The following is a 15336-nucleotide window of genomic DNA, read 5'->3' on the forward strand; positions in this document are numbered from 1 at the left end:
TTTCGGAAATTGGAATGACACCATTGAAGAGCGACCCCTGGTTATACGTTTTAAGAGTCACGGAAGATATTATGATCATTGGAGTCTATGTCGACGATCTGATCCTTGCAAGCAACAACCCGGATTGGATGACTGAAGTAAAGATTGAACTTGGGAGAAAATTCGATATGAAGGACCTGGGGCCAATCCATCACTGTCTCGGAATGGAATTTCACCAAGATCTAAAACAAAATACCATCCGGATCTCCCAAGCGAAATATGCAGAAACGGTCCTGGAACGTTTCAACATGCAAGATTCCAAAACAAAAGCGACTTCAATGGATGCCAACAACAAGTTGCAAAATCCAGAACACCCAGTAGCAGAAGACATCAGTCGTATTCCGTATCAATCTCTGGTCGGCTCTCTCATGTACCTGGTAGTATCATCACGACCGGATATGGCGTATTCAGTCAGCGCATTGAGCCAGTTCAACACAAGTTATGATGACACTCATTGGATTGCCGGGAAAAGAGTTCTGAGATACCTGAAGGGAACTCTTCATCATGGGTTGCTTTATCGGAAGACCGGATTGCCAATCCAGGGTTTCGTTGATGCAGACTATGGAGGCTGTCCGAAAGATAGGAAGTCATATACTGGATATGTCTTCAAACTAGCCGGCGCTGCAGTTTCCTGGGAAGCCCGGAAACAGCGAACTGTTGCCTTGTCCAGTACAGAAGCAGAATATATGGCAATGTCCGACGCAACCAAAGAAGCCATATATCTCAAGGGACTTCTCAACGAACTTGGAGTATCAGTTCAGGCGATCGAGCTGTACAACGACAACCAGGGTGCCCAGAAACTCGTTCAGAATCCCGTTTTCCATGCCAGTACGAAGCACATTGATATCCGGCACCACTTCATTCGAGACACCTACGACCAGGGACATATAGCCTTGCGGTATCTACCAACAGAGGAAATGCCAGCTGACATCTGTACAAAGAGCCTGTTCCGTCCGAAGCACCTTTTCTGCGTCAAAGCCCTTGGACTGGAAATAATTATATGACCACCCCCTGGATAGAAGATTGAAACCATCGATATTAAGAGGGACTGTTGTAAATTAGAGATAATACCGGTTGTTTTTTATCTATATCCAGATTCTATTTTCTATACTTATGTTTTCTATGCATCGCTGTCATTCTTGTTATCTTTATTTTTTATCGCGATGCCTTAACTATATAACCGGATACTATTCCGATAACGTTTGTTCAGTTCCCAGTTATCTGTTCTCAGATATCAGTTAGCAATGTTCAGTCAGAAATGTTCCCGGAAATTAACTTCAATGTTTTAATTAAATTAATAAAGAGTTTATAACCAGTTAAACCCAGAGTCGTTCTTGCGTCAAACAACAACATAAAAACATATAAAATCGATAAGGTGCAAAGGTTATCACACCATGTAAGTGAATTTTTCCGTTATTGTTGTTTAGTATCAATAATTAAGTTTGTTTTAATGTAATTAGCGCCTACCTGGGAGATTTCGATGGCTTTAACGAGGAGATAATCTTAAACATAAACTATGACGGATACACGTAAATACATCCATATTTATACACCCCACAATAAGTAGCGCTAATGGCTATGGGTATGATACATTAACAAATATTTAATTATATTTACATTAATTACAATTTACAAATATTCACTAAAACAATTATTGCTCTTATTTACTATTATCAGTGTTCAAAACGCCATATTCACATTCATGATAAGGAGGCGGGATTCTCGCAACAGCTTAAATGGGGGTGAGGAGTACGAGCTCGCCACCTAGCTCGACAGGGCGTTGATTGAACATGTCGGCGTTGAGATTAATCTGTGTGTGCGCTAATTACGCAGTATCTTATCAGTATATTCATTATGAAAATATGAATTTTGAGTTGGTCATAGTTGCAGTCTAGCATAGCTACAATTGCCATAAAAGAAGTTTAATTATTGGCGTTTATTAACTCAAAGTAGTAGAAAATATCGCTCTGAGGTTATGCACAAACCTCAAAATTTATCACCTTAAGCTTCATTTGCTTCAGAGTTCAACTATTCATTGGAAAAAGTCAACTGACGTCATCAACGGTCAACCAAATGTGCGTTGTGTAATATATTGATGGAATATACACCAAGAACTTCACAGTAATGGATTATGTACCTCTTAGAACTTCAAGCTAATGGATTATTACCTCTTAGAACTTAACACTAATGGATTATTTACCTCAAAGAACTTCGTAAACTCGCATGATTTTTTGCTCCGCTTTTTTTACTCAAACGGAATTATGGCCGAGCACTGTGCTGGTTGCGATAATGATATAACCACTACTAAAGAAATTATCCAATGTACCGGAGATTGCGAGGGCTATTTTCACGCGAAATGCACCTCACTAAGAAATGAAGACAATTTACGGAAACTTGGTGCAAAAAGAACAACCTGGAAGTGTGACCCGTGTAAATCAACCGATTCAAAGCGAAAAAACTCGGCATCCAGTAATTCAGTAAGTGAATGCAATCACCAGATATTCTACATGATATCATGGTCAAGATAAATGAAATGTCCCGAAAGCTTGACGCCTTAGATACTATAAACTTAATAATAAATGATTTTGAGAAAGCTGTCTAGTTCAACTCAGATAAAAGAGATGAATTTAGCAAAGTTGTAGTAGACTTTAAAAAGTCAATGTCGGAGGTGAAAGAGGAATTTGGCGGTTTAGTCCTGAAGAACCAAGTGGTGGATAATAAAGTCCAATTTCTAGAAGGGAAGGTTGCTGACCTCGAATTCAATCAAAGCAAAGATAGTTTAGAGTTGTCGGGTATCCCAGAAACCGCGAACGAAAATCCAATAATTATTGTACAAACAATAGGCAAATTATTAAATCTAGAATTACCTACTAATGTCATTATCAAGTGTTATCGTAAATATAGACCCCCCTAACAAGTCAAAAAATACCAAGCCCTATAGTTGTAAAATTCCTTAACTGTCATTCGCGACATAGATTTTTTTGAAAATGCTAGGCAAAATAGAGAATAATTATATTGTGATAATATCCACAAATCACTGAAACATGAAAAATTCTATGTAAATGAAATACACCAAAAAACTTTTATTCGAAGCAAAAACTAACGCTAAGGAAAAAGGATTCAAGTATGCCTGGACGACAAATGGAAAAGTATTCTTGTGCAAAGAAGATGGTTCAAAAATAATTAAAATATCCTCATTGAAAGATTTACACTGATTCACATAAGTGTTAATAACCAGCTGTTAAATTAAATTACTACCCTACATAAATACATTAATGATTACTGATAACCCCGAAAACGATTTCTACCCAGAACTTGGGTATAATCTTGATAACTGTCGTAAAAAACTTGGCAATAATAAAAAACGCTTAGATTATTTCATCAAAATATTAGGAGTTTATCAAAAAACTTTGATGAACTTTGCATACTACTCAATGAACTCGCATTAAACCTAGACTTCGTAGTATTAACCGAGTGTTGGCTAGGCGAGAAGGACTCGAAACATTTTCAAATTAAAGGATATCAAACTTTATCTACCACGACATTTTCAAATAAAAGTGATGGTGTGATTGTATTTGTAAAAAATGCAATCAACGTCGAAAGCTGTGAAATAAGTATTGGAGGATCTAACGCAATTTACCTAGATATGAAATACAATGGTATTATAACGTATCGCCTATTATGTATCTATCGATCACCTAATGGTATTTTAAAAGATTTCATACATGATTTAAATCTAACATTAACAGAATTTAACAAACAACATGTCGAAAACATAATTATTATTGGAGATTTAAATAATAACATACTTCCTAACGAGAGCGCTGCTTTGAACTCGGATTATTTAGATATATTATACCTGCAGGGCTACTCTTCACTTATTAAAAATTATACTAGAGTATCAGACTCCAAAAAGTCATGTTTAGATCATTGCTTCGTTAAATTTGCACGTGAACAAGAAACTGTTAGAGTAGTTTTGCAATCATATATTACAGATCACTTTCCGATACTTATTAATGTTTGTCTAGAGACGGCTGTAGCCGAAATTCCGGGCAACAGTTTTAAAAAAAAGTTGAGCAAACACCTCAAAAAGTTACAAATGTTGTTAGGATTTGAAAACTGGTCAGTAATATACAAAAAAACAAATGTTTATTCTGCGCTGGATACTTTTATAGAACACATGCAATTTTACATAAACCTTTCTAAAAATAATAATATTTTAACCACAACGGTTAATAATATGAATCCTAAAAAACAAAAACTACTTAAACCATGGATAACCCCAGGTCTAGTTAATTCTATGAAAACTAGAGATAAGTTAAGACGAAAATACCTGAAAGAGCCATTTAATCTTATAAGAAAGGAAAAATACCTTAATTATCGTAACAAACTTACCAATCTAATTAAAATCGTAAAATATAATTATTACGCGCACAAAATTAATAACTGCGGTAAAGATAGCCGTAAGATATGGCCAATTATTAATGAGTCCACCTCCAGACTTAAACCAAAAGAAACCATTGCTAAGTTAATTTATCCCATACAGAATATGGAAATTGATGTTGAAAAAAAACCCAAACTATGTCCCAATTTAATCATTGACATTTTCTGCTCTATCGGCGAGAAAATGGCACAGAACATATTGAGAGACATTACACAACTATACGAAGTAATACCTCCAGATGACAAATGCCTAAAAAATGCTAAATCAATATACTTAAATCCACAAGTAGAATAATCTTACACCAACTTCCTATGTAAGCTTTTTGCCGTAGCCTCTCGTTCTGAAAGTTGTGACGATGAGCTCTTTTACATTCCCAACCGAGCTCGCGTGAAATTGAGAAAAAAATTCTAAAATGTCGGCCACGACCGAGAACGAGCTTTTGAAGCAGCGCTCCACAGCGGTGGAGACTCGAACTAACATAGGCGGGGCTAATTTTAGGCTGAGTAAGTACAAGCATGGAGGGTTCATCCATGTGGACGGTGATGGTGTTTACATTTTTTACGGCGACGTCGGATGTCGTATGGTGCTAATATTTTTTAAAGACAAAATGGATAAATTAGAAGCCTTAGCTAAAGAGTTAAATGATAAAGCCAAATTCGAAATTCACATTAAAAAAAAAAGAATTAAAGAAATGAAACCCATTTGAATCTATTAAAATCGGCTGGCCTTAATTTAAGCCTTGGCGAGTTGCTACAGATTGCGTTCAGTAATGTGTTTAATAAGTTATTTACGGGAAGTTGGTTAAACTAGGCTGAAAGAAAGGTTTCTCCGCGAAAATTGTCAACTTGGAACTCAAAATTATTTAGAAAAAACTATTCAATTTCTATATGAGATTAACATTCAGGTATTCATCAATACAGATTTTGATTACCGAACTTTTATTAAATTTAAACTAATACATATATAGGTTTTCACAAGAATGCCAATTAGAGCAGCCCGAACTCAAGCCAGATATTTTTCTGTTCAAAAGGAAAGTTTAAGTGCTTTGATTAGATTGAGCGGTGGGACTTTAGAAATGCTTCGAAAAATATCAAAAAAAAAACAAATGGAAAACCACAGGCTGAAGTTGACAACGAGGAAAAATCACGAAAGAGTGTATCGGTTGACTCTTGCCGTCAAAATGACGGATGAAGAGAAAGATAATGGCGATTTGCCCATCGAATTAGTCAATCGGGACCGCGGTGGCATGTGTTACCCTAAGAAGGCGTTTTATCCTTTCGTAACCGAGTTAAATGACACAATTAGGCAAGTTTCAACTAAGGATGGCTTTAAAAATCTTGGGAAAAATATTATCAGGGTAAGTCTAAATTTAACTTTTCTCCATTGTTATCGTGAATGAGTTTCCAATTCTTAATATGCCTGATTTTATGTTATAGACTTGCGTTTCTGTGCGTTTCTTCAGTGAAACTAAATAAAAATATTAAAAAACTATTTATGGAAGAAGTCGCTTTTGTCAACACCAAAGAAGGGCCATTTGATGATGTGGTCTTCGATTTATGTTTTCAGTTTTGGACAAGAAAACTGATTCACGCCAGGATTGGAGAAATTTTCTCTGTTTATTCGAGAGGTTTAGGTCAAACGCTTCGGGACAAATTATATAAGTTTGCAAAAACAGCAGAATTGAAAAAGAAACTGAAGGCACTGGAAAATTCTCAGAAAATCACAACAAATACAGCAGTAGCTAAGCCAAAAAGTCAAAAGGCCAATAAAGAATCAAAACAGGTTGCAGCAAAGGCTAAGAGGGAGTCAGTGAAGGGACAAAAAGAATTCCAAAAGCAGTTACCTAAAGCGAAGAAAGCATCAGAAAAAGAAGCAGTTAAAATGAAAAAAAAAATCGAAAAAAACAAGCTGCCAAAGCCCTAAAAGAATTGAAAAAACAAGAAGCTAAAGCCAAAAAGGAATCAGAAAAGCAAGAAGCTAAAGCTATAAGGAAACTTTAAAGCCACCACTAGGGAAGACCAAAAAGGAGAGGTGTAAATCGAAGAAAACAGCAGAAAAGCATGTTGGTAACGAATTCAGTCAGAAATTTAACCATGATTTAGTTAGTGAGAATGAAAAATGTGATATGATTAGTGATGAACTTAGTCAGAAAACTAATTTTGATATAATAAGGGACCAATATACTAGGAAGCCAAATAATTATTTTCTAATTAATAAGAATGACAAATGTGATATTTTTAGTCATGATTATTCTAATCAGCAAACTCAATGCCAATTTCCTCCTGTTAGTTCCTATAACTCAAGTCCATTAAGTGCAATTAATAACAATATTTGTGGGTCCGAAATGAGTGAATCTCTTTCAATTGTTAAAAAACTTATATTTTTGAAAATGACGATTCTGATGTTTATATCTAAAATGAATAAATCTTACACACTTTGCAATTTAAGTAACTTATTTCTAATTTTTTTTTGAAAATCATATTTATAAAAATAAGCTTTATGGAACTTATATATCTTTCAACGAAAGCAATAACTTTTCATCTCGACAATGAGTGTGAGAAACACTATCACTAAAAACATTATGTTTAACATAAAAAGATTTTAGCGCTGGAGTATAGTTTAGTCCACTTAACTTACTTCCAGTGGCATATTTTAGCTGTGAAAAATATGACTCTATTGCACTACCGTTAATTCTTAGTGGTGCAACAAAATGATCAGGATAGCGACGTAAAAAATTATTGACAAACATCTGGAAGCCAAAAACGGAAATCCTCAAAAGATCCCATGTTTGCCACGTAAGAAATGACCTCTGCTGTGGGTCTTCGAGGTTTATTGCCGGATCCCGTCTCTTAACTTCAATTAACCAGTCAACAAAATAAGAGTAGCCTTGTTTAATTGAAAGCAATGCTTTGTTTTCCAAGGTGTTGATTTTTTCGTGTGAAAGCAGACCGTTTTCAAATATTTGATTACAGGCGCGTAAATAAGCGCTTGCACGCTTTCTTGCTTCTGCCAAATTTGTTTCTTCACTGTGGCCAAAAGCATATAGCTCTCCTAAAACGGCTTCCTGTTGCATGATTTTGCTAGGTTTGACGTTTATACCTTTCTTGTTGCTCGCTGAGATATTCTTGGTCAATACCGGGCTGGTTGTTAAGATGCTTTGAGCGGTTTTTCAAAGTGTTCGTGCAAGGAAGGTTTAAGATTTTGAACCATTTTAAAGCCTTGTACGCTGCTGGACTTCTATGATATACCGCTAATGCTATTCTCAAGGTAATAGTGTTCCATCTGTTACCGGTGTTTGACGAGTCTTCACACTGAATCTGGTTTTTGAAAAATTGAGCTTTATTGGTTCGATCCGAGTCTTTGTCCCAAACATCTCTTAGAGCTTAATTGTGTGGCCCAACATCTTCTAATGCTTTATCAATGTCACCTCTATGTCACGGTTAATAATTTCTGTAATCGTTCTTAATTCTTCCGACTGAGAATCACCCAGCAAAATACTTCTATGCGCTAACTGTGATTCTAGTTTACGAACCCGTTGGTTTAGGATAGACCTGGCATGTGACAGTCTTCTGAGCCTTATATTTTTAGATCGTGGTGTTACATTTACTAAAGGGCATTTGCTGTTCAACTTTCTTCTTTTTTCTCTTCTCGTTGATGTTTTTTCCAGCTTTCTCTTTAATGTCTTTGCCATTGAATTTGAGCCTCTATTACAAGTGACACACTTTACTACCCTCTTCGTGAATATTCTGTCGCTAGTGTACCATACTTGGCATGAGTCAGACTGAAGTCTTGTAAATGGTTGGCTGTGGAACGTTGTGGAGACTGGTGTTTGTTCTGTACCATTAAATTCAATGCCTGGGCAGTAAACGTAATTTTTTCCATTAATCATATTCAGTGTATTTTGAAGATCAACTGCCCAGTTATAATTAGACGGTGACAAATCCAATATGCAAACGGGTATAAACAAAAAATGCAGAAATGTTTTCCCATTTTCATAAAACACTGCATACACAGGATCAACACCATCACGAATTAGTCCTAAATTGCGGGTGTTAGAAACAGTTACACTTCGTTCTCCAAATATATCGCTGCGAAACTAAGTAAAATAATAAACTTTAAACTAAGCCTACGCAAATTACAATCGAATTTCAAAAATTAGGAAAAATTTCAAGTAATACCTTTAAATCAAGATTGAGATTGATACATTTTTCAACAATTATTGAAAAAACATCCAGAGAATTTTTGATACTCTCTATTAGACGCGTTTTCATTGAAGAAGGTAAACTTGAAGTTTTTAACCTTTGCGCCCTCTACCGTCAAAAACTATAAGTAGTTAATACTACAATTGCTCTTAACACTCTCCTCTGAAGTAACATTAAAAGTCAAAAACAACGACAACAGTAGGCCAACACGAAATTTATAGGTCTGATTATTTTGGTAAGCAACTTTCTCCCACAACGTTTCGTTGATCTCCCTATTTCTATAATCTTTCGACTTTCTGTCCATAAACCTTCTGTAATTATTATGAAACTAATAATTGTCTCCTCCTCAAATCTTTTCATTTATTTCTCATTCGTGTTAAACCTTTTCTTTTAAGGGATGATGAAGTGGAAAATCATGTGATTTTTATCTATTCCTCTCCTAATTATAAGACCAATCTGCATAGAAAACATCCAAGAAATAACACTGAATTATTTTAAAATTACAATTAGGCCTAGATTGAAATTTAATTTCAAATCGTAGCACGCTCCACATCTCGCGCCACAATTTTTACACCGCGCGCAAATTTTATCAAATCTCGCGAGAAATAATATTTGACATGGAGCGTGCCACGAGAATTTTGTTAATAAAAAGGCAGGGCATTACGCATTTGGTACAAGGTACTTATTTAAAATTATAAATGATATTTTAAACTTATTTGAATTTTTAAATCATTCGGTGTTATTTATTGGATGTTTCACTATGCTGATAGGTCTTATAATTAGTAGAATAATCGATAAAAAATTCACTTGATTTTCGACTTCACCCTCCCTTTAACTTTTTCTTACTCGCCATCATGCCGACATAGAACTCGTGCTTTCAAATGCAGAAGAAACCACGTAATGAAACCCCTTTTTGTTTATGTCCTTATGATTCGTTAAAAATGCATCACGTGGCAGCAACATCTCGCTTCTCGCTAAGCGGGACGCTAGAAATATCTGTCTCAGACAGATCGGAGCTAGCGTCATTTTCTCGCTCTAGTTTGTCATTTTCTGGCTTCTAGTATATGCTTCCAGCGTAAATGAAAATACCAAAGCTGGAAGCGAGATTGAGTTCTAGCGACATTTTCTCGCTCTCGCGCGTTTTTTTTCACGCTTCTAGCTTTTATGAAAATGCGGCTTTACGCCTTCGCGCAAATCATGCATTACATCAGCTGGAAACATTTCGGTGACTTTAAATCCTGGCAAGATAGAGAAAGCAGACTCGCCTTCCACACCATAGATGCTTTTATTCTGATCGTTTTCTTTCACAGCCTCTAAATGTTGGTTGTGGACTGCAACAGTTCTTTGGATGAAACATTCCTCGCGAAATTTTTCCGATATGTCATTCCTTGTTGCCATGCAGAAACGATAAATTCTGCCGGCTACAAAAGTTTCAGAAATCTCTCTCGGCATACGAGCACTAATTGGTTTTGAGAAAGTTTGCTTCGGTATTTTGGAGAAATGTTCCCTATCGTGAAATAAAACACTGTCACTTTATGCATTCCTCTCTTGGAACCAAGGGGATTCACGATTTCAAGTTCATCTGAGTATAAATGCAGCCTTAGATCATCGTTGTTGTCAAACTTCCTCTGGTAGTTCTCTCCATCATCGTAGTCGTACATGATGTTTGGGTGACTTAAGCGTCTTTCAGAGGAAACATTTTTGCAGCAAAATCAGGCATGCCGCATAATTTTGCCAGTAATTGTTTCACGGGAACATACTGATAACTTTGTTTGAAAGATTTTCCATTTCTGGGCTCTCTGCCAAGAGTGTATTCAACAGGCTGAATATGATTTAGATTTTCCATGCAATATTTATTTAATGCATAATCGCTAGTAATGACTTTGGTTACAGATGACGCTGCTTCGCTGAATGAATTAAGCTGTTCATTTTCATTTCGGTTTTTAGTGACTTCGCAATAATTAACTACATTTTGGATCAAGTATCCAACATCCTGTATTACTTCTTCCGTAACCGAATGTGGTAGCAAATGTTTTTCTCGGAGTTTCAATGTCATTAAAGCAGCATTGCGCTGAACTTTTTCTAAATGTTTAACTGGATCTTCAATACATTCTTGATTTTCCGGAACTATTTCATCTACATTGACATCGAAATCATTGGGCTGCGGTGCCACTTCAAATTCAGCAACTGGACCATCTGCTCTTCTATCGAAATATGCATTGACATGTTGGCGATGATGAATATAAATGTGACATCTATATGTTGAATAATTTTTGAATCGTTGCTGACAGAAAATACAATCTACACGGAAATTTGCTTCTTGGCTATGCACAATTCTACAGGGCCGGTAGGCCCTTGTAGATATGACTTGACACCCTTCCGTAATGATAAAGGAAAATTCACAGTTTTTAGGGTTAGCATCCCATAGAAAAAGCATTAAAACTTTTTCGGTTTTTTAAGGAAATTGTGGCAGGCCATACGGAAAAACTATAGCGAAGTTAGTTTTCGGAATGCTTCTAAATTAACAAGCATTTCTTAAATGAGAAACTTACCTGTTTTTTAATTAATGAATTCTAATTTTTGTAATTTAACTAATGAAGATAGTACGTCAAAAAATTACTTTTGGGTCAGAAGTCAGCCTAACCTCCTAGCGCGTTTAAACTTATTTCTCCATTTTCGTTCTCGTTGATAACTAAAACGGCCTATCTTTTTGCTTGCTAACAAGTTACGTTGATATATTTCAAACGTTTGCTTTTATGTGGAAAATTCGTAATTTCATAGCAGACGACAGTAAGGCAACTAGAATTAATTACTTAGGTATTTTGTCCGAGCTTGAACACCTTTGATTGGATTTGCTAATTATCTATAACACCCTTAAGAACAAATACTTTGAAATCAGGTCGAATTTTCGTCTAAAAAATTAATTCAGGTAAATAAATACAGTTAATAGAGGTTTTTATATCTTTTGAAGTAAGTTTTTCGACGTTCTTTACTGCCAAGGCTTAAGTTGTATAGACTAATGGCACACCATGTTATTTCCCCATAGAGCTTAATACAGTCGAAGGCAGAGGGCTGCCATTACCGTATTTTAGCTACTCTATGTAATTATAGTCTCATATAGTGTCTTTCCTCTTATTAATAAAAAGGCTGATTTCCGGCTCTCATTTGTTTTGGAATCCTGAATATAGTCTGCTCAATTTTATGGTAGAAACATAGCCTAACCAGGTTAACCCTAGGTTTTTTATGCTGTATTTACCGTGTGCGATTCCAATTTGATGTAATAAATGGCATACCTATTCAAATTATTAACGTGTTGAAATAAAGATAGTGCTTTTCACCCTGTGAAAAGATCGAAAACTTCAAAATACTACTGGTAAGATGACAAAAAGTTTAGTATGTTTTCCCTACGGCAGTTAAAAGAGTCGTGGTGTTTACGTTGGCGCAGTTTAACTATTTGTTACCAACAGTGGATTTTGTTAATTCATAAATATAAGTAACAGTGGTGCTAATTAATCCAGGAGGACAGTGTCGTTATGTAATTTAATTAGTCAAATAATTTCCATGTTTACATCAGCGCAAATTTTTCCAACGTAACCGCGTCAGCAATGGAGGGTTACCTTGTTCGCTATCTCCACAGTTCACATTGCCGTTTGTTCACTTGTCTAAATTGCTATGAATTGTTTAGGTATTTAATTTAATTACTGTTATTGAAGCCAAAGTTGCTAAACTATAGAATCACATCATTCATTAACATATGTTATAGATGATCTTTATGTTAACGCAAATTTAGCACGTGGTATGATAAAAATTTAGCACATTGTGTTGGCAAGAATGAAAAACTCTTCTAAACTTTACAATTAAGGTGATTTGTAAGCTAAATCAACACTGCCAAACCTCAATCCTTCATTAATTTCAACTTAATTAAGTATAATTAACGTGAATTTAAACACGAAATATACATATTTGGATGAGAACTCGAGTAACTTTGAAATAAAATACTTAACTAAGATTAAAACTGCACAAGCTGTTAGTATAGCCCCATGTTTTCAATTTCACACTTAAGTTAATTTAAATTATCTTTAAAATACATTAATAGGCGCGAAATTCGAAAGTGTAGGGTAAAATAAGATTCAAAAGCTCCACTAAAAATTGCAATTAACGTGAAGTATATATTGAAAGTCATTTATAACCTAAATGTACACTGCCGAAACACAATCCTACGTTAATTTTAAATCTATTAAATATAATTAACGTGAAATTAAACCAAAAATATTCGTTTTTTGAATTAAAAGCTCAAATAACGTTTAAATAAACTGTTTAATTAAGATTAAAACTACTATGTTGGCGCGAAATTCAAAAGTTTAGGGTAAAATAATGACTGTGGCAAATATGTTAAACTGCACAAAACATTCCAATTAGGGTAAATAATTCCGTCCACACTAGATAAACCGTTAAATTAAAGTTAATCAAGTATAATTAATGTGAAATTAACGCAAAACACGAATGTTTTTGGTAAATTCATGGATACCTTATAATTAAACTAACAAATTAAAATTACACTTATCTTTCAATCAGCCTCCATTTTCCTGTTTAATTCTTACACTTAAAAAATTGTCATTTAAAATCAGTTTTCCCATATTGAAAAGGCGCGAAATTTAAAAGGTTTTTGGGGGGAGGGGGTACAGTATGTGTGCCTTTTTAACAGGAGTATTTTTACAATTGTAACACTACAGACCTTGTATTTCTAATGGAACCGGCAATACCGCAACGCTGAGCCGAAAACCCAGGATGGTAATTGTTTGGACCTATCGGGTGAGGACATTGGAGCACCAAAAACACCGCGGTGTCACTTGTTGAACGTTAAAGCCACCTTCATCACTTTAAATCCCATGACCTGCTCAATCTGGCAATCTTTGAAAACCCAACTTTGAGGTACTTCCGGTCCCTTTTGATATACAGGGTCTTCAGTGTAGGAGCTAAGTAGTAGAATTACAGTAGTTAGTCTCGTTTCCTAGCAAATTGGACAGCACGTTTATTTTGGGTGAAGGTCGCGGTAACGTAATCACACCTTCGTGATTTCGGTAGTGCAAGATCGTGAACGTAGAAGAGACTGTATAGTCTGTAATGAGGATAGAGACTTTGACATCGTAGATAGTTTTGAAGCCAATCTCATGCTAGTAGTAGAGTGGTGGAACATGAAGTTGCACTAAGCCATTCTACTGTTCGTGCCAGTTTACAAGGGCATAAACATATCCCCCTACATCAAGCCTTAACGGACGAGAAGTACTTAAGACGGCAATACCATTAGTCTTACCATGCGTCATGAGCTTAGTGGTTGCAAATGTAATGTAAGACACGGACAGTCCTCTGGAAGAGTGCCTAGATCACAATGGTAGAAACGTCGAATATTTACGTTGAGGTGTTTACCAAACAGTTAAGAGGTTGCAATTTGAGGCCCACGTTCAAAGACTAATCGTAGGACAGTGAATTTTGTTGCATTCTCCAGTACCCCAGTAGCACATAGGCTCCACAGTACAGTCTTTTAACAGTCCGTGTGTCTGCAAGGTGTCTTTAAAAATCGGGACTGATAATACATGTAAACACAAGCCGAAAAGCAATGATGTAAACAGTCCATTATTATTACTAATTTTATAAGTCGGTTGACAGTCTTCCGAATGCTCAAAATTTAGCCTGTTTTTCTTACTCGAGATTATATTAAATCAGGCGCGACCAAGTTTTAGTCTTGTTTTGAAACATTCCGCCGGCTTGACTATATTAAGTCTCGGATTTTCAGTTTTAGTCTGGTTATGAGATAGTCCGCTGGCTTCTCAATTTTAACTCTGGCAAGATCAAGTTTTAATCTTGATATGGGACAGTCCGCCGGCTCGACTTCATTACGTCTCGCATTTTCAGTTTTATTCTGGTTATGAGACAGTCCGCTGGCTTCTCTATATTAAGCCTCGCATTTTCAGTTTTAGTCTGTTTATGAGACAGTCCGCTGATTTTACTATATTAAATCTCGCCTTTTCAGTTTTAGTCTGGTTATGAGACAGTCCGCCGGCTTCTCTATATTAAGCCTCGCATTCTCATTTTTAGTCTGTTTATGAGACTGCGCTGGTTTTACTATATCAAGTCTCGCATTTTCAGTTTTAGTCTGGTTATGAGACAGTCCGCTGACTTCTCTGTATTAAGTGTGGCGCGTTCTAGTTATACTCATGTTTTGAGACAGTGCGCCAGCTTTTCTATATTAAGTCTCGCTCATTCAAGTATTAGTCTTGTTATGAGACAGTCTGCCGGCTTCTCTAAGTCTCGCACGTTTAACTATGCAAGAGTATAACTTGAACGCACAACACTTAATACAAAGTAGCCGGCGGACTGTCACATAACCAGACTAAAACTGAAAGTTCGAGACTTGATAAAGAGAAGCCGGCGGACTGTCTCATAACCAGACTAAAACTGAAAGTGCGAGACTTAATATAGAGAAGCCGGCGGACTGTCTCATAACCAGACTGAAACTGAAAATGCGAGACTTAGTAAAGAGAAGCCGGCGGACTGTCTCATAACCAGACTGAAACTGAAAATGCGAGACTTAATTTAGAGAAGCGGGCGAACTGTCTCATGACGATCGTCATGAGACAGTCCGCCGGCTTC

Source organism: Phalangium opilio, unplaced genomic scaffold (genome assembly GCF_054372755.1).
Source record: "Phalangium opilio isolate 3A_F unplaced genomic scaffold, DU_Popi_V2 ptg000200l_1, whole genome shotgun sequence".
Lineage (NCBI taxonomy): Eukaryota > Metazoa > Arthropoda > Arachnida > Opiliones > Phalangiidae > Phalangium > Phalangium opilio.